This window comes from Antechinus flavipes, chromosome 2 (genome assembly GCF_016432865.1).
Source record: "Antechinus flavipes isolate AdamAnt ecotype Samford, QLD, Australia chromosome 2, AdamAnt_v2, whole genome shotgun sequence".
Taxonomy (NCBI): Eukaryota; Metazoa; Chordata; class Mammalia; order Dasyuromorphia; family Dasyuridae; genus Antechinus; species Antechinus flavipes.
In genome coordinates, this window is record NC_067399.1 from 155,479,630 (window position 1) to 155,499,560 (window position 19,931).

General features: G+C 34.0%; 1 pseudogene; it reads right to left on the reverse strand.

Annotated features, from left to right (window-relative positions):
* Positions 1-327: 327 nt before the first annotated feature.
* On the reverse strand, positions 328-1,099 carry LOC127546508 (40S ribosomal protein SA-like; annotated as a pseudogene).
* Between the last annotated feature and the right edge of the window lie 18,832 nt (positions 1,100-19,931).

Sequence of the window (19,931 nt, forward strand, 5' to 3'; positions counted from 1 at the left end):
ATAATTTGACATTTGGAAAGGCTTTTTCTCATGACAACACAGGCAGTTATTATTCCACTATTAGTAGTTTATTAATCTTCTACTCCAGGTGTACTCTTTCAAAGTATGGTTCTCTAAAAAGGAGAAACATGAAATCACACATACTCTCATGTAAACTGTTCATCATGTCACTTTTCTTTTTGTGTAAAAAAACCCCAATGTTTATTGACCATCATCACTTCCTCAACACTATTGGAGCATATGGGGTAAAACTTAAGACTACTCTAATAGGAACTAAAGACCAGATCTCAGTAGCCAGCTGAACATTCCAAACTTCATAAGGAACTGCTAAGTGGACATATATGGCACTTGTACTCTTTGAGATCGATCAACCACCTTTAGTTAAGTAGCAGTGAATTCTGGAACTGGTGCAGTCCATTCACTTTGAAACTCCATCTTTATCATTGCTTTTTCAGCTGTGGGCTGTTCTCCCTTTTCAGTCTTTTCTTGATCCCCATAAAAATAAATATCAAGTATAACATCTCATAGGTGTTCATGGAAAATGGTACCAAGCACAGGTAGAACTTCATGGACCAGCATTTACCACATCAGACCCACTGGATGAGCTCCCTTGTTATATGGAACGGCAATCTCCTCATAGTGAAGTGTAGAATCTGTATTGCACAATGCAATGGTTGAGAGGTTGATATATGATTTTTCAGTCAGAGGTTAGTGATCTGTCAAAGGATCGGTGATCAATGAGAGGCAAGGCTCCTTGAAAATGCCCAAATCTGGTTAGTGAAGGTCCCAGAGTGAAGTGTCTAGCAATAGGAATGGCACTAGTGGCAGCAGCATATTTCAGAACATCTCGCTGGCCAGTATTCCCAGATGAGATGATACTAGCATCAGCTGGATGTTCAACAGCAATAATGGCATTAACTTCCAGCAGAAACTTTTCCCAAATTCTTTTCAAATTAATAATGTAGATGCTATCACTTTCTTTTGTAGACATACTGATCATCTAGAAGTCCAAATTGGTGCCCCCCAAATGGCTTCCTACAGCAAGAAATTTAAAGATATCTTTTTCCCTCATCTATAACACATCTAAGGCTCTGAACATTGTGAGAGTTTTCTTTTAAATTTAGCATGGAAACCAAGGACAATACCTTATGAAACCATCTCCTAGCATATCACTTTTTTCTCTGACAAGTATCCAAAATACTGTAGCGATATATGCATACTTTGACTATACTGGACACAGAGAAAAAAGTAATAAGATTTTGTTTTTATATAAGACCTTAAATATACAAAGCACTTTACATATACAGCTTAATTTGATATATACCACAGCTCTCTAAGGAAACTTATTGTTGCCATTCAACAGATTAGAAAAGAGGATCAATCATATTCAGCAATATGTTTTTATTCACATAACTAGTACATGTTGGAGGTGGGGTATAATAAATCCAGCATGCTAAATCTTAAGCTAGCAAAGGTGATCCTATGGAGTAAATCAGTTTCCTTCCCCCTCATTGCTCTTCTCTCAATGTTGTGGACTCTATTCCCTTTTTATACATTCAAGGTTCTCTATATAAAAGCATCTGCCTTCATAAAAGGATATGATATCAATCCTCTATGACATATGAATTCAACTCATTGTAGTGTTAGGAAGGAATTAAGATACTCTAGCTCATTTCCAGACACACTCTCTGTTTACCTCCAATTCATAGAATGCTCTCCTTCTTCACTTCTGCCTTCTGGCTTCTCTGATTTCCTTCAAATATCAGCCAAATTTCTATCTTCTATAAAAAAGCTATTCTTGATGGCCCTTAATTAGAGTTCTATTTAATTATATCCCATTTATCCTGTGTACTGTTTGTTTGTATATAGTTGTTTGCATGTTGTTTTCACCATCAAACTGCAAGGTTCTTGAGGATAGGGACTGCCTGTCTTTTGCCTTTCTTTGTATCCCAGTGCTAAGGACAGATGGTTGATACATAACAGGTGATTAATAAATGTTTACGGATTAACTCTGCAAATAAGCAAAAACAAATTTAAAGAATTCAAATAGATTTTAATCCCAATTTTCTTGATACTGAATTCAGGATTTCTTTGCACTATATCATAATGCCTCAAACTAGTAAAACATGTTTTGATTTTAATGTTGATATCTGAAGACAGAAGGTGGTACATGCATATAAGGAACTTAAATATATGCCACTTTTCAGCTTTTAGATATAAGGTTATAGGTTCCTGACAACTCCCATAATGAGAGGGCAATGTGATACAATGAACAAATCAGGGCATCTGTAATCAAAAAATTGTTCTTAAATTGATGTTTCTTATGAGCTATAAATATATATTCTTTTTTATTATTCTTTGCTTCTCTTTCCAGTCTCAATTCACTATGAACTTTAGCACTGATGACACTTTTTATTACAGAATTCTGCTATTCTTTCATATTCATTCTCTTTTGCTTGGCATTGCTTTCATATTCTATACATAACTTCTTAATTCCAAGTTGGTTGGTAAATTCCCTCTGTGTTCACTTCTAACTCTTCAGATCCTCATTCTTCTTCTTCATTGGAGAAGTTATCCTTCACATCATCAGAATTTCTTCGTGGTTGTCTTCCCATTATTTTTTGCTGCCTCTGTAACAGTTTAATCCATATTCAATTTAATTCAATAAACACTTGTTGAGTACCTAAAATGTAATAGGTGCTGTGCTAAATAAAGTCTTATCTATTTTTTCTCTGACCATTTTGAAATACATTTTCTTCATATCAGCAGTTCATATAAGACTTATGTCCAAATTTCCTCTCCTTTTCTATCACAAATATCAAGGAGGAATGGTGACTTCCTTCCCAAAGTTCCCTATATCCCCACCCTAACAACTATGATATAAAGAATAGCATCCAGAATAAATTTCTCTTTCTTTGCTCTGTCTTTTGAAGGATAAAATAATCACTGAGACAAATCAGGAAGTTATTAACTGCTCTGATCTGGGAAGAAAATCCTTGAGGTATATGGATAATTTAAGTCTCTCATCTCATCACATCTTTATGTGTCTCTATATTAGGCTTGTATTATTTCCCAAACTTTTCATCTATTTTCTATTTTTGTCCTAGGGTTCTATAAAATACGACAATGACAAAAATAATTTCTGCCTTTCCTTACATGACTTTTACTTAAACTCTCTTAGTGAGACTGTAATTTTTCTTTTCTCTTTTGGATCTTACATTTCTTAACATACTTTCAAAAGTTTATAATATCACATTTTGTTCTTCTTTGTTCAGTTGCTTTCAGGCTCTTATTTTTGTGACTGAGTTGGGGTTGTCTTAGCAAAGATACTGAAGTGGTTTGTTATTTCCTTTTCCAGCTCATTTTACAGATGAGGAAACTGAGGCAAACAGGGTTAAGTGGCTTACACAGGGTCACACAGCTAGTAAGTGTCTGAGGCTAGATTTGAACTCAGATCTTCCAGACTGTAGGCCTGGTCCTCAATCCATTGTACTACCTACTTGCTATAAAATTATATACAACTTTATCAATTGTTTATTTTAAAATGAATAGCCTTATTATGGATTTCATCCCAAAAAGTCACAATGATTGTTGGGAGGTCAAATTCACCTCCTTGTGTAAGGACATTTGGTTTTTCTGATTTGCTGTTGATAACTATGGGTATTGTGTATAGACATTTAAGATTGTGTATTTTAATATCAGCTTCTCTTTTGGATTTTGTCTTCTTTATCTTTCTTATTTTACTCTGCCCTAAACTGTCCATATATGGAGCTGTAGTGCCACAGAACTATTAAGCATCAGAAGCTGGTTTAGAATTTAGTTCTATTTTTACTTCATATTCAGTATGCTATCAACTAATATTGCCTCTTATACTAATGTAAATCTTCACTTAATGCTTATACAAATATTTGGACTATTAATTAAATAGTTTAATAATGTTCTCAGCTCTGTTAGCTATTATGGGGATACAAAAGGAAGAGGGCAAGGTTTCTCCCCTTAAGGAGTTTACAATCTATTTCAGGAAATGATACATTTGTTCAGATAGAATAATAATAAATAATGTATCAATGTGGAATTATGTACTGATTTTTATATGAGATATTATAAAAAGCTATTAAGAAGCAAAGGAGAAGGCTAGAATAGGGAAAGTTTCATGGAGGTGGTGAGACTGGAATTGAGTCTTAAAAAAGGATCTATGATATCAAGAAGGGGATATCTTGACTTGCAAGTGAGATTTAGTATTCTATGAACTATCTTTTTCATCCTTCCTCCCTCCCTCCTTCCCTTCCTTCGTTTCTTCCTTCCTTAAAATATCCTCATGTTGTTGTCTAGTCCCCAGTCAGATCTTCCAGGGCCAGTATTCTATGACTTTTATCTAAGTTCAACTCAGAGGAAGAGTGAAGGGGAAAAGTATAAGAAAATACATAAACCAACAGAAATGGGGAAAATGATCTTTGGAGGTTGTCTAATTATTCCTTCTGATTGGCTAGAATTTTTGTCACAATAAGTTTGTGCCATCTGAATCAAGATTACAATACTCATAATTAATACATGGGAAATAATACTGATACAAGTAAGCTCCTTGAGAATATAGATTGTTTTGTGTGTGTGTGTGTGTGTGTGTGTGTGTGTGTGTGTTTCAATTCCTAATGTCTATTAACAATGTACAGTATATAAAGTATGTTTAGTAAATGCTTGTTGGTTGATAGATTCAGTATAGACAGTGCTGAATTTTAATGTGCCACATAAATGTGAGGGATAATGACAATGGTGATGATAAGTATGATATGATATTAATATATCTTTTCAGTAGCAGTGATAGAGTCTTGCTAACTTACTTATTTGGTCTTTCACTTAAGTTATTCCTTATAGTCAAGTAATTTCCTTTTGTTGATAATAATAACATCCACAACCATTTCCATTCTTTTAATATCTTACTCCAAGATATTTTTTTCAACCAATCCTTTGACATGTTAAAGGTTATGTCTCTTAAAGCACTGAATTTTTTTTCTTATTTAACTGCTCTTTCCAACTTTGCTTGTAGGTATCATCCTAGGACTGGGATATTTTTGGTCCCAAAATGGTGGCAAATTTTCATTAATGATGAGAATAAATAAATATAGTAACATTGATATGAAAGTTCTATATCCCATTTGTTACTGTCTTTTTTAGGTACTTACCTCCAAGCAATCTTATTGAGGTGCAATATTGGGTCTCATATTGATTTTTTTTGGGTTATATTTCTTTATGCTGTTTTATGAGGTGATTTCGTTATTCAATCTAGAAATTATTTCATTAGCAACAAGAATTGGAAAAGACCCTTGTACTAATTCTAATCAATCAATCAACAGGCATTTATTAAAGAATTTCTATGTAGCAGGCACTGTGCTGAGTGACAGGGATAAAGACATTGCCAACTCCTTTCTTTGGAACATCAGTGTGCCATACTTTATCTTCTGTTCTCATTGGTAGAGTACCCCAAGTCCTCCATTTTGGGAATGAATTTGGGTTGCCTATGGTTTATTGCCGTTCCAGTGATTCCCCTAAGTCCCATGACTTTTCTAGAAGGACATAGGAACCAGTTACTTTTTCATTCTGGAGTATCTCTACACCATGCTTTCCCTTTTTCCCATCAGTGAGTTTCTTCTGATGCTACTATTTTGAGAAATAGTGCTTCATTCCTCTTTCAGCTATTTTTCTTGCTCTCTGAACTTGTGGCTTGTCATCAGCAGCACTTCCCCCCTCTCTTGACCTTTCAGCCCTTTATTTGTTGTATTTATTTCCTTATAATCAATATTCCTTGAGGACAGAGTTTCTTTGTTTGTTTGTTTTATTTATATCCTTAGTACTATGCACAGTACATAATAAGTCCCTACCTACAAAACTCACAACACTACACAAAAGGGAACTAAGATGTCTACCTTTCCTCCTAATTAATATTTATTTTGACTTTGCCCCAGCTGACAGTCTGATTGTGCACAGACTCTGATATGAGGCCTTAAATAAGTAAGATTTTTTTTTTAGTGTACAGTATGATATAATCAATTTCATTTTGGAGATGTTAATCCTGTTTGCCACAACCAGTTCTTTCCAATTTTCTTGTTAAAGAAAATATGTATGAGAACAAAGATAGTAGAGTTTTAGTAGTTTATAGGCTTTGGATGAAATTTAGTCTTTTTTAATTTAAAATTTCTCTGGATGATTTGGTTGAGTTTTATATATCTAATTTGATTTTCAAGTTTACGAATAATTTAAGATTAAAGTAGTTCAATTATATAATATTTTCCTAAACTCTTAAGCTCTAGTATTTTTTCTGTATCATTCCTCTGTGTTTATAGTTCTATATAGTTATATATTTTTAAGATGAGTATGTCAGAAATTTTTTTCTCTTTTTTCCTCACTTTTATTTATTTATTTATTTTTATTTTTGGTTGCTTTAAAATTTTCTTTCATTTCCAAATATAACCATCTCTCATTATCCACAGGGGAATCCAATTCTTTCCACAAAGAAAAGAAAAAAGAAACTCAATTAAAGGAAAATAACCAATGTTTCCTATCCATGGTCCTTCACCTAATCTTTCCCAGGACCAAGTTTCAGGTTTCTTTCAGGGATTTAGAGTTTCTTTGGGATGTTAGTTTTCAAAAATATATTTCATTTTTGAAGTGCAAGTATTTTAAAATTCACTGGCACATATATAGACATTTAATAAATGTATATTGAGTAGTAGTAGATTGGTTTATAGTAAGATTGGGAGTATTTTATATTTCTTTTGAAAAAAACATGTTTTATGAAGTGAATTCTATTTTTTTTTAATTTAAAGTTCTTTTTAGGGACACTTACTATTTCATCTGGATTCAGAGCTTGCAATGTAGGCCAAATGCAATGCGTCAGCCATGGAATAGAGATAAGAAATATTTCCTCTGAAGCCAGTATCTACAAGGGCTTCCCACCTATCCCACTCACATCCCTCATGGATAAACATATTTCAGCTCTTTAGAGGTACAATGTCTAACAATCCTGAATCTTATGTCAAGTCATCTCATGGAGTATTCTGTTAGCACCATTTTTTGAGGGGAAGCCACTGAACAAGGGAAAAATATTCATTTTCCTACACATAAATTTGCTTGGTTTCAGTAAAGGTATCCACTGGTCAAGGCTATTACTTTGTGGCTTTTCTTAAGTTGTTCTGCTGAGCCTAAAACCAATCAACTGAATCTTTGGGGTCCTAGCCCAGTAACTTAAATTGAAATGATTCTATTGTTCATTACATATACAGAGAATATCTACATCATTAGGTACATCACTCTATTTATCTATAGCCATCTTTTAAAATTTTATTGTATCAGCTTTAATGAAAAAAGAGAAAAATTTGGAAAGACTTGCATGAAGTGTAGTGATGCTAAGTGAAGTAAGTAGAACCAAGAGAGCATTGTACAAAGCAACAAAAATTTATATGATCAATTGCTATGGAATTGGCTCTCTTCAACAATGTGGTGATTAAAGACAATTCTAATAGAGTCATCTGCATCCAGAGGGAGAACTATGGAGATTGAATGAGGATCAAATTATAGTATTTTTCACCTTTTAAGGAAATAAAAATTTGGGACAGCTAGGTGGTACAGTGGATAGAGCACCATCCCTGAAGTCAGGAGGACCTGAGTTCAAATCTGATCTGAAACACTTAACACTTCCTAGCTGTGTGATCCTGGGCAAGTAATTGCCCAGCAATTGCCTCAGCAAAATAAACAACAACAACAACAACAATAATAATAATAATAATAATAATGGAATTTTATTTTATATTTTATTATTATTTTAGGAAAGTCTGGAAATATGTATGATTTCTTTGGTCTAGGGAACTCTGGGTGTGGAAGCTTCCCCACCTTTGCTGATTGGTATCTGTAATTTATAGTTTCAAAGAGTTCCCCGAGAATACCAACAACTTAAATGATTTGTTCATTGCCATCCAGTGGACATTTGTCTGTCTAGATTTAAATCTAGGTGTTCTTGATTTCAAAGATAACCCCTTATTCACTGTTACATGGCATTCCTCATATCCACACTCCCCACATACTCTCACACAAACACACCTCACCACCCGTCCCATAAGTACCACACATGCATGCCTACTGTAGATAACTAAAGATATACACAAACCAAACAAATGTTTTAATATTTTATGCTTAATGTATCCCTCTGAAGAATTCATTAATCTTGAAGCCATCAAAATGAGAATTTGATTTCCCGAAAATGTATGATAGAGACTGAGAGGGTAGGGAAAATACATACTGTAGCTAGCTAGCATGAAGTATTTTTAAAGACTTTCTGCTAATGACATATGAGCTGTTGACAGTACTACAAATGTCTGAATTAAAGTTTATGTACTGATTCACAGAGTTAAGTGAGAATTTCAGTCAGGATATGAAAGATCTTTTTCTTTCAACACTGAAGGCAATTACAGGCTAACCTTGTTCCTCAATTTCTCTCTTTGGGTGGAGTTAGCTTCAATATAAGCTTTTGCTGCTTCAGGAAGTATCCTCTTTCATATGAGAGCTACATGACATGGTATTTCAGGATGCCAATGATAGATTGTAGGAAAGCTTCTGCCAAATATGGGGCATATTATAATGCTTTATAGTTATATCAGGAATAATATAGTCACTTGAACCACTTGTCTGCTTCCTGGTTTCCATATGACATTTCTCAAAAGTTAAGATACTTTAGTCTGGATTATCTAGTTATTATAATTTTATTAGTATATATATTAGAGTTGAACAATTGTATCTAAAATCAATTCTTTTTTATTTTTAATAGCTTTGTATTTACAAGTCATATTCATGGGTAATTTTACAGCATTGAATGAATTCATACATGAGAAATCCATGATAGACATAAACTAATTTTTAATTATACAGTGATTAATTTTTAATATATTACATAGAAGTAAAGATTATCAGAGAATGGATGATAATGAAATCTTTATAAGAATGGTCAAACATGTATTTAGGGTATGCTTGATGAAAATAAGAGAGGGAAATAGGCAGACTTTTGCATAAAATTTTCTTTAGAAGAACATATTTTCATATCAACATAGATGAGAGAGAGAATATAGGATCCCAATATTTTTATTACTTAGTGCTTTTTAATAAGAATACTTTAAAAAAATCTCTCATTGAACATCCATATTTATTTCACTAATAATCAGGCTCATGTTTGCAAAGATATGTAATTACATGGCATTGCTTGAGTTCCTTTGCTTTCCAAAATAAAACATTTCATTTCTTCTTGAAATTTATTATCATGTGAAATCTTACACACTTTATTTTTATATTTAAACATTTGAACATATTTTTACTAGTTTTGGAATTTATTTTTACTTTTTGCTATTAAAATTGTGAGCTTTAGCCACTATTAATTGATCAATTATAATTATGTAGTGCTAACTGGCCTGGGTCTTTTATAATAAATACTTTCTGGGTGGAAATAGGGTTGGCCTTTGCATGATTGTAGTTTCTTCATTTTCAGGTCTAATACAGCCACATATTCTATTCCCTATGCCAATTCTGCCCTTTGTTCTCTTCCTAGGCTAAATGTTGCTTTTTGTGGAGAAGAGGGAAGTGAAGATTGTCCTTTCAGGAAAAGCCTTGGGTATCCTTAAAATATAAGGTAGAATATTTTCAGTCAATTTTACTCCCACAACTGGACAAAGTTAGCTTCTGATACTTGTTATAGATGAGGGAAGGCAAGAGGAAATGGTGTCGAAAGCATCTTCATTGGAGTAATCTTATGGGATCCAAGTGCAAGCCAGTGAGTTATTCAATGTCTTCTGAAAATTGCTCATTCATATTATGTTAACAGTTGAAGCACGGATTTTATTCTTACACATTATATTTCAAGAAATAATAAAAGAAAACTTCCACAGGTTCTTTTATAAGCCAAGGGCAAATAAGAAATAGAAGGAATCTAAGTTACCTGCTGAAACAAGTCCCAAAATTAAAACTCCCAGGAAAATTATAGCTCAAACTCAAAGCTTACATATTAAAGAAAAAAACATTGAAAGTAATCAGAAATAGTGAGGAATCTTAATCAGTATCATAAATGATTTAGCAACCATCATCATGAAGGAACAGAAACCAAGGATTATGATATTCCATAAGGGAAAAGAGAGAGGCTTTCAACCAAGAATAACCTACCAAAACAAAGAAACAAAACATTGAGTATAATCCTGATGGGAAAATTGACCTTTAATGAAATAGAGAAGTTGTAATATTCCTCATGAAAAAAGCAGAATTGTATACAAAGTGAGAAATATAAATAAAGGAGTCAAGGAAGAACAATATGGTAAACATGAGTGACCAGTAATAAAGTGCTAAAATAATAAACTATTTACATTCTTATATATGGAGATAGTATTCTATTTCTAAGATATAAAAGAAATTAAGTCAAACTTATAAGAATGAGAACCATTCCCTAAAGGATAAATGATTAAAAGATATGAAGATAATTTTCTGAGGGATAAATCCTATCAATCAATCAACAGCCAAATGAAAAAATGTTCTAAATCACTAATAATTAGAGAAATTTAAATTAAGTTTGGAACTATGCTCAAAAAGTTGTCATGTGCAAAAATGTTTGTGGCAGCTCTTTTTATAGTGGCCAGAACCTGGGAACTGAATGGATGCCCATCATTTGAGAATGGCTGAATAAATTATGGTATATGAATGTTAGGGAATATTACTCTGCTGTAAAAAAATGACCAGCAGGATGATTTCAGAGAAACCTGGAGAGATTTACATGAACCAATGCTAAGTAAAATGAGCAGAACCAGGAAATCATTATACACAGCAACAAGAAGATTATACAATGATCAATTCTGATGGACATGGCTCTTTTCAACAATGAGATGATTCAAATCAATTCCAGTTGTTGAGTGATGAAAAGAGCCATCTACACTCAAAGAGAGGACAGGGGGAAGTGAGTGTGAACCACAACATAGCATTCTCACTTTTTGTTGTTGTTTGCTTGCATTTTGTTTTCTTTCCCAGGCTTTTTTCTTTCTTGACCCGATTTTTCTTGTGTGGCAAGATAACTGCATAAATATGTATACATATATTGGATTTAACATATATGTTAACATATTTAAGATGTATTGGGCTACCTGCTATCTAGGTGAGGAAGTGGGGGAACAGACTTTGGAATAGAAGGCTTTGCAAGGGTCAATGTTGAAAAATTACCCATGCATATGTTTTGTAAATAAAAAGCTTTAATAAAAGTTAAATAAGTGAATAAATTTACATTTGCTACAGTAATCACTTTCATCTCACTCCTCCTTCATGCACTATTTGAACTTTGTCTAAATGCAAAAAAAACTTATATTCAAACATTGTGGAAGAAAGGAACTAGCTTCATTGAAATAAATGTACAGAACTTGAGTGTCCTTAGTTTATTTTCAATTCCTTTTAGCCAAATGCAGGTTGGTGTTGTATGTGAACTCAGATACTGGCAAGCAGTATGAATGTCTAAATTGATCTAAAAGCCTAATAGGGGAAGTTTTAATGAAGCTGGTGTGGCCTAAGAGTGTATAATGTGCCTACAGGATCAGGCATGGGGTGAATCAGAATACATGTTTCACCAGTGTCTTTCATGCAAAACTAAGTTTTTATTTAACTTGAACAACATGCCAGTAACAGAAAGCATAATTCATCTCATGAAAGTTATGGTTGGCTATAAAAAAGAATGCAAGATTTTTTTTTCTTATAAAAGGTTAAATGTTTATCTTCTACTTCTTTGGTATTCTCTCAGCATTTTAAATCTCTAATTATTGTCTTGGCTCAAGTTTTACATTTTCAACTGTGCTTGACTGAAATGTTCCCCAGATTAGAAAAGTTAAAGAATGTTTTTTTCATTCTCCTGTAGTATTATTTTAAATATATATGCTATACCCTCCCTGGTCTCAATTCCACAGAACAAGATGCCCCTGCCAAGATAAGTTCAACACTCCCAATCTTATCATCACACCACTACCATAAACTTTGAATGACAACACATCCCTTACCCTCCTTTCTGCTCTGATTAGAAGTTTGGAGGCTGGAGTACTAAACTCTTACCAATGTTTTGTTTTATAAAGAACATAAATTGGACTCTCAGGTCATCCCACTTTATATCTGATGTAACATCTAGTTTCAAATCCACGTTTGAGACCCACCTGCTCTTATGCATCCTCTTGTGTGTTGTTTTTGTTGTTGTTCAGTTGTGTCCTTCTGTTTGTTATCCCATTTGGAGTTTTCTTGGCAGATAGTGAAGTGATTTGCCTTCTACATCTCATTTTGTAGATGAGGAAACTGAGGCAAATGGGGTTGAATGACTTGCCCAGGGACACATTTAATAAGTTACTGAGGCTGACTTTGAATCAGGTCTTCTGGACTTCATGTCAATTACTCTATCCATTATACCATATAGCTACCCCACTTTGTATGCTATATTACAACATTATATTGTAAATTCCTTGAGGGCAGACTACCTTTTTTTTTTTTCCTTTTATTTGAATCCTCAGTATTAAGCACAGTGCTTGGCAGCTTTTGGTAAACACTTACTAAATATTTCTTGCATTGGATATATGTATACAGATGCATATATATGTAAATAGATGTTTGTGTATACATGTATATGTACATATATATGTGTATATATATATATTTTTATATTTATACATAACACATTTTATATATGGTCCACTCAAATTTTCAGTTGCTCTGTAGAAAGTCATTGCAAACTAAATAGTTGGAAAACCAAAAGGCCTGAGTTCAAATTCCAACTCCCATAGCAAGCTTAATGATTTGTGTTTTTAATATAACAATAGCTTTTTATTTTTCAAAATCCATGCAAAGATAGTTTTCAACATTCATCCTTACAAAACTTTGTGTTTCAAATTTTTCTCCCTCTCCTTATTTCCCTCTCCCCTAGACAGCAAGTAAAATAAGTTAAACATGTGCAAGTCTTCTAAATATATTTTCACATTTATTATGTTGCACAAGAAAAATCATATCAAAAGGGAAAACAAATGAGAGGAAAAAAACAAGCAAGCAAATAACAACCACCAAAAAGAAGATTAAAATGCTATTTTGTGATCCACATTCAGTCCCCATAGTCCTCTCTCTGGATACAGATGACTCTCTTCTTCACAAGACTATTGGAATTGTCTTGAATCACCTTATTGTTGATAAGAGCAATTCTGTGGTCCTGAAGAGTAGTGAAAGAGTTCATAACTTCAGAAAGCAAGGAATCTAACATCAATAACCCCCTTCCCACTTATTAAAGTGAGCTATTCAGACATATGTAAAAGGAGATTGCTTTTATGTGTTTACCTTCTCAGGACCTTATATTGTTCATGCTTCATGGGTTTAGCATCTATTTTTAGCTTTCTGAAAATATTTTGTGCTCCTTATGTGTTTGTATATTTCTTTATGGACTACTTTTAATCCTTTCAAATTTCTGTCTTTTTGTAGGGTGAAATAAATCTCTAAATATTGAACTATTCATCTCAAAGACTGTAAGAAATACTTTTATACTACAAGAATATGAGGTCAGAAGCAGCATGATTTGGTTGCTGAAAGACCAGTCTTGGAAGCAGAAAAAACTTTATTCATGTTTCCTGTCTAATACATACTACCTATATGGGCCAATCACTTAATCTCTTTGTCCCCAGGAAACTTTCTAATTACAGAGGAGGTCCTTATATGCATCCATGAAGGGAGTTTCTATGCTAGGAATGCCCCATACTTTTGAAATCCCATGTCTGTAAAAAACAAAATGAGCTATGATTATGAGCCCGTCTAATCCCTTTCTGCTCCTCTCTTGCCCCTAATCCAAATACTCCCTAAGGATCACAGTGGGAAAACTGGAATGCTTGAAGAAGAAGATGTTCTCATGTTTTTAATTTTCTGTTTAAAGAGGATTAGCTATAAATCCTTTTCTTTGTTTCACCCCTGTTTGTACTTTGATTTAATCCACAAGGCATTTGAGTGCTTAGAGCTCAATCATATATAAAAGAAAGAGTCATAGCCATAGATGGTTAGCATTTGAAGGGAATTTAGAGATGATCCAGTTCAACTCCCTCATTTTACATACATAAAACTGAGAAGTGGAGGGGGAAGTGACTAATTAGTGACAGCGAGGGCTAGAAAATTTAGTTCTCCTTTCAATACCATAACCTGCTTTACAACAAATATCTAATATATGATATGTTTTTACAATTTCATGGCAAGACTAAGAGATTCTTAGAACTTGAAAGAACCTTAGAGATCCAGATTCTTAGACTAACTAGAAATGTGAATCCAATACAAGATAGTTAGGTAAATTTACATGAAGACATGTGAATAAGTGTGCATCAGTCACTTGGGCAAATCTGGACTAGAAGAAGTCAGAAAAAGGAGTATATAAATGGGACAGAATAATCAAATGTAATGTCCCTTGAATTGTTTTTCTAGCATTCATCTTTCTGTTTTCCTGCTTCTGCACATTCTGTGATTTGTTATTGGGTCCCCTACGCAGATCTTTACAATAAGTGCCTGTCATAAGCTTGATTTGACTTTTACTCACTTATTCTATGTGTAACATGCATATGAATATGGATGTAAATAGAAGGGTGTTAGGGAATGGGGCAGATGTGATTTTGATAACTAGATTAAAGAATGGCAATACATAAAAGTTATTAAAAAGTTTCTATAACTAGAATGATAGTCCTTCTATGTTCTGACATTTTGAGATTTTATTCCAGTTATTGTGCTCAGTTTAGGGTACCATATTTGAAGAAGCATGAGAAAACTGGAGCATGTCCAGAGGCAGCTGGAGGAATGAAAAACTATGTTGTAAGGGAATCGTTTGAAGGAGCCAATGATGTTTATTTTGGATAAGAGAAGTAGAGATAGTTGCTTTCAAATAAGTTAAGGGTTATTATGGGAATAAAGATTAGATCTTGTTCAACTTGGTCCCAGAGGGCAGAATTAGTAGAAATAGGTGGAAGTCGCAAAGAGGCAGATTTAGACTTGCTGTGCGGAAAACTATCCTAGTAAATGGACACATCCAAAATGAATGAATGAAATGGACCATGCACAAAAGTAGTGTGTTTCTAATCTCTGGAAATCTTCAAAAGAAGATTGGATGATGACTTGTCAGATATTGTAGCAGAATTGGGTTTCTGTTCAGATTTCACATTCTAGATTGCTTCTGGAGTCCTTTCCCATTTTCTGATTCTGAAATTCTAGATGTGATGATGAAATCTGAATTTTATACTAATATCACAAGCAATTAGATTAGTTGTTAATCTTTGAAACATTTGAAATAGCCAGATTCCTGGGAGTAGTTCAAGTTTGTACAAGTAAAGAAATATGCCAAGTGGCTAATACACCAAGCTCAAGGTGTGGGACAGTCACATAGTACTGAATTTAGAGCAACTCTATGTGTGTTGAATTTAGAGGATAATTTAAGGATAGCTTGAAGGATAATTTTCAATCATCCAGTTCTGCTGGGGTTTGGCAACAGTATGAGCAGAGCAAATCAGCTAGAGTACATAGACTCTAAACTTTAAGGGAAATTTTTGAAAACTGATTATTGATGTGGCCATTCAGTATTGGCAGGAGCCACTTTTGATTAAGCCAGGGCATAAACCTACATAATGCTTTCTTGATTTCTCAAGAGTGTGCTTATATGTAGTCAAGGTACTTGCTTTCTGATCTTCTAAAATCCATGATTATATTTCTAAAAATGAGTGAGCCTTCTGAAAGTTGAAAAACCTAGTTCCAAGGGCAAGGGCAATGCAGGAGCAATTCTACAAACATTCCCTAGTTGTTCCTCATGCCTGGAATTCTCTCCCTCTTGTCTAAGTCCTGGCTTCCCTGACTTCCCTCAAGTAACAGCTGAAATTCTATCTTCTAAAGGGGTACTTTCATAACCCCCCTAAACACTAGTGACTTCTCTCTATTCATTATCTCTAATTTATCTTTTTATGTAGTGCTGTGATTTGTTGTGTGTTTTTCATTTTCACTGGGTCATGTCATCAGGAAAAAGATGCCATGACTTCCAAGTGAATTTCATTTAAGTGAGGGAGAGCTGGGCAAAGTCACCAGTTTTACCATCTCCTTAGGACCTATTTGGGTTCAATGGCAAGATATAGATCAGGACAACTGGAGATAGTCATCTAATGTCTGTGGGACAGGTAAATGGTACAGTGGACAGAGCATTGTGCTGGAATCAGAAAGATCTGAACTAACATCTGATCTTAGACACTTAGTAGTAGTGTGATCTTGGAAGTCACTTAATGTTATGGGCCAGAACTCTGTACTTAAAACAAGGATTCTCAAGCCATTCTCCAATTGATAAATGGTCAAAGGATATGAACAGACAATTCTCAGATGAAGAAATTGAAACTATTTCTAGCCATATGAAAAGATGCTCCAAGTCATTATTAATCAGAGAAATGCAAATTAAGACAACTCTGAGATACCACTACACACCTGTTAGACTGGCTAGAAGGACAGGGAAAGATAATGCGGAATGTTGGAGGGGATGTGGAAAAACAGGGACACTGATATATTGTTGGTGGAATTGTGAATACATCCAACAATTCTGGAGAGCAATTTGGAACTATGCTCAAAAAGTTATCAAACTGTGCATACCCTTTGATCCAGCATGTTACTACTGGGCTTATATCCCAAAGAGATCTTAAAGAAGGGAAAGGGACCTGTATGTGCAAGAATGTTTGTGGCAGCCCTCTTTGTAATGGCCAAAAACTGGAAACTGAGTAGATGCCCATCAATTGGAGAATGGCTGAATATATTGTGGTATATGAATATTATGGAATATTATTGTTCGCTAAGAAATGACCAACAGAATGATTTCAGAAAGGCCTGGAGAGACTTATACGAACTGATGCTCAGTGAAATGAGCAGGACTAGGAGATCAGTATATATTTCAACAATACTATATGATGATCAATTCTGGTGAACTTTGGGAGATGACTAAGAACCATTACATTGAATTTCCAATCCCTCTATTTTTGCCCACCTGCATTTTTTCATTTCTTCACAGGCTAATTGTACAATATTTCAGAGTCCAATTCTTTTTGTACAGCAAAATAACAATCTGGACATGTATACTTATTTTGTATTTAATTTATACTTTAATATATTTAACATGTATTGGTCATCCTGCCATCTAGGGGAAGAGGTTGGGGGAAGAAGGGGGAAAATTGGAACAAAAGGTTGGCGATTGTCAATGCTGTGAAATTACCCATGCATATAACTTGTAAATAAAAAGCTACTAAAATTAAAAAAAAAGAATTCTTACAAGGTGCCAATTCAATGTAATTGATGAGGCAATTGTTATCTAGTTTAGCATGGTGAGTAATCATTCTCTAAGTTCAGTATGATTGATTTAATCTTACAACAAATCATGGTTTCCTAGAGATATAATGATTGGTTTATACTCAAATAAAGCATATAAAGCTGTGACAAACTCAGCCAGAATCAGAGCTGGAGAGAGACTCAGAAGGGCCAGACACCGATTTGGAAGGGACTCAGAGACAGATTCATTCCATCATCCACCTTTGTGGTGGCTGGAGGCTGAAGCATAAGTCCTTGACTCAGAGCCAGATTCATTCACTCCAACTCACACCACTGTGGTGGTAAGGCTCTCCTCCTTAGTTTCTCCACTGAAACCAAAACTCCCAAAGACCTCTGAGAAAGCTACTCCAGGCCCAGGCAAGGAAACTAAATTGTGAAGGAGATAATAAAGGATTGGACTTTGACACCTGGCTATTCTCTGCTGAACATTAATCTGCTGAAAGGAAAACTGCTCTACGACCTCCAGAAAACCAAATGAGAACATTACAACTTAGCCCCTGTTTGCCTTAGTTCCTCATCAATAAAATGGGTAGCCATTAGAAAAGGAAATGTTAAATAACTCCACTATCTTTGCAAATAAAACTCCATGGACATGTTCAAGGGGTCACAAAGAGTTGGGCATGACTGAATGACTGAACAGTAAAATATAGAGTACTTAGTTGTTGTTGTTTTTTTTTATATACTAATATCTCTTCCAATATATGCTAATATCTTTGAAATTAGGGACTCTATTTTGCCTTTCTTTCTCCAGTGCTTAGGACAGTACCAAGCACATAATAGGAGATGATTAAGTGTTTGTTGACTGACTGAACCTCTCTGATGTGGGTTCTCCAACCTTCTTAAATAAGTGTATTGAAAAGTTAAGTGTTGAGATGGATAGATGGACTTAAGGTCAAGACAAACCCATTCATCTGATTTGAAGTTCAGTATTCTTTTATTTTATAAACTTTAAAGTTCACATAAACAATGGTGTGAGTAAGGAGGGAAAGAAAATAGATTCTTCTTTTAAAAATATTTTATATATTCCATTAAATAATTCCCAATCACATGTAAAATTTTTTTTTAACAATTTTACTTTAAAATTTTTAGTTCCAAATTCTCTCCCTCTCTGTAACCTCTATTGGAGCCTTAAGAAGATATACTTTGAAGGGCAGCTATATGGCACAGTGGATAGAGCACCAGCCCTAAAGTCAAGAGGACCTGAGTTCAAATCTGGTCTCAAACACTCAAACACGTCCTAGCTGTGTGACCCTGGGCGAGTCATTTACCCCCAATTGCTTCATCAAAAAAAAAAAAAAAGAAGAAGAAGAAGAAGAAGAAGAAGAGCACTTTGATTTCAATTATACATGTGAATTCATGCCAAACATATTTCTATATTAGTCAGGTTGTAAAATAAAACAAAATTAAAAGTATGATTTAATAAATATTAAGAGTTCATTAGTTCTCTATAGGGAGGTAGATAAAATTTTCATTACGTGTCCTTTGGAAATGTCTTGGACCATTCTCTTGATCAGAATAGTTAACTTTTGTAGTTGGTCATCCTTACGATATTGTTGTTACCATGCACAGTGTTCCCTTGGTTCTGATCATTTCAATTTGTGTGCATATGTGTTTCCATATTTTTCTGAAACCATATTGTGCATTATCACTTATGGCATGATAGTATTCCATCAAAATCATAAACTATAACTTGTTCAGCCTTTTTTCACTTGGTGTGCATTTCCTCAGTTTCCAAATGTTTGCCAACATAATAGTTGCTATCATTTTTTTTGGTACAAATATGATTTTTTCTCTTTGTTTTTATCTCTTTGGGATACAAACCTGGTAGTGGTATTTCTGAGTGAAAGAATATGCACAGTTTTGCACACCTTCAGGTGTAGTTCCAAACAGATCTTCAGAATGGTTAGATCAATTCATAACTCTACCAACGGTGCAGTAGTGTCCCAATTTTTCTACATCTTTCCCAGTGTTTGCAATTATTCTTTTTTATCATGTTAGTCAATTTGGTAGATTGGGATGGTATCAAAGTTGTTTTAATGTGCATTTTTCTATTTAGTAGTGATTTAGAGCATTTTTCATGTGATTATTAATAGCTTTGATTTCTTTTGTGAAAACTGCCTTTTCATGGCTTTGAATATTTATCAATTGGAGAATGGGTCCTTTTTCATATAAATTTGGCACAGTTCCTTTTATATTTGAGAAATGGGGCCTTTAATCAGAGAAATTTGCTCTATTTTTCCCAGTTTCTTTTTTTTTATTTTTGATGCAGTCATTTTATTTATGCAAAAGCTTTTTATTTTTGTAATTCTCTCATCCCTTTTTTAGTCAAAAAATCTTTTCTTGTCCATGATTTAATAGGTACTTTTTCTGTGTACCCTTAATTTGCTTATGATACTATCCCCTATATTTAAGTCATTTATCCAATTTGACCTTACCTAATTTGACCTAATATGTGTATTGGTATACAGTATGAAACATTGGTATATGCCTAACTGCAAATCACCTTTCTAGTTTTCTAGAAATCTTCATCA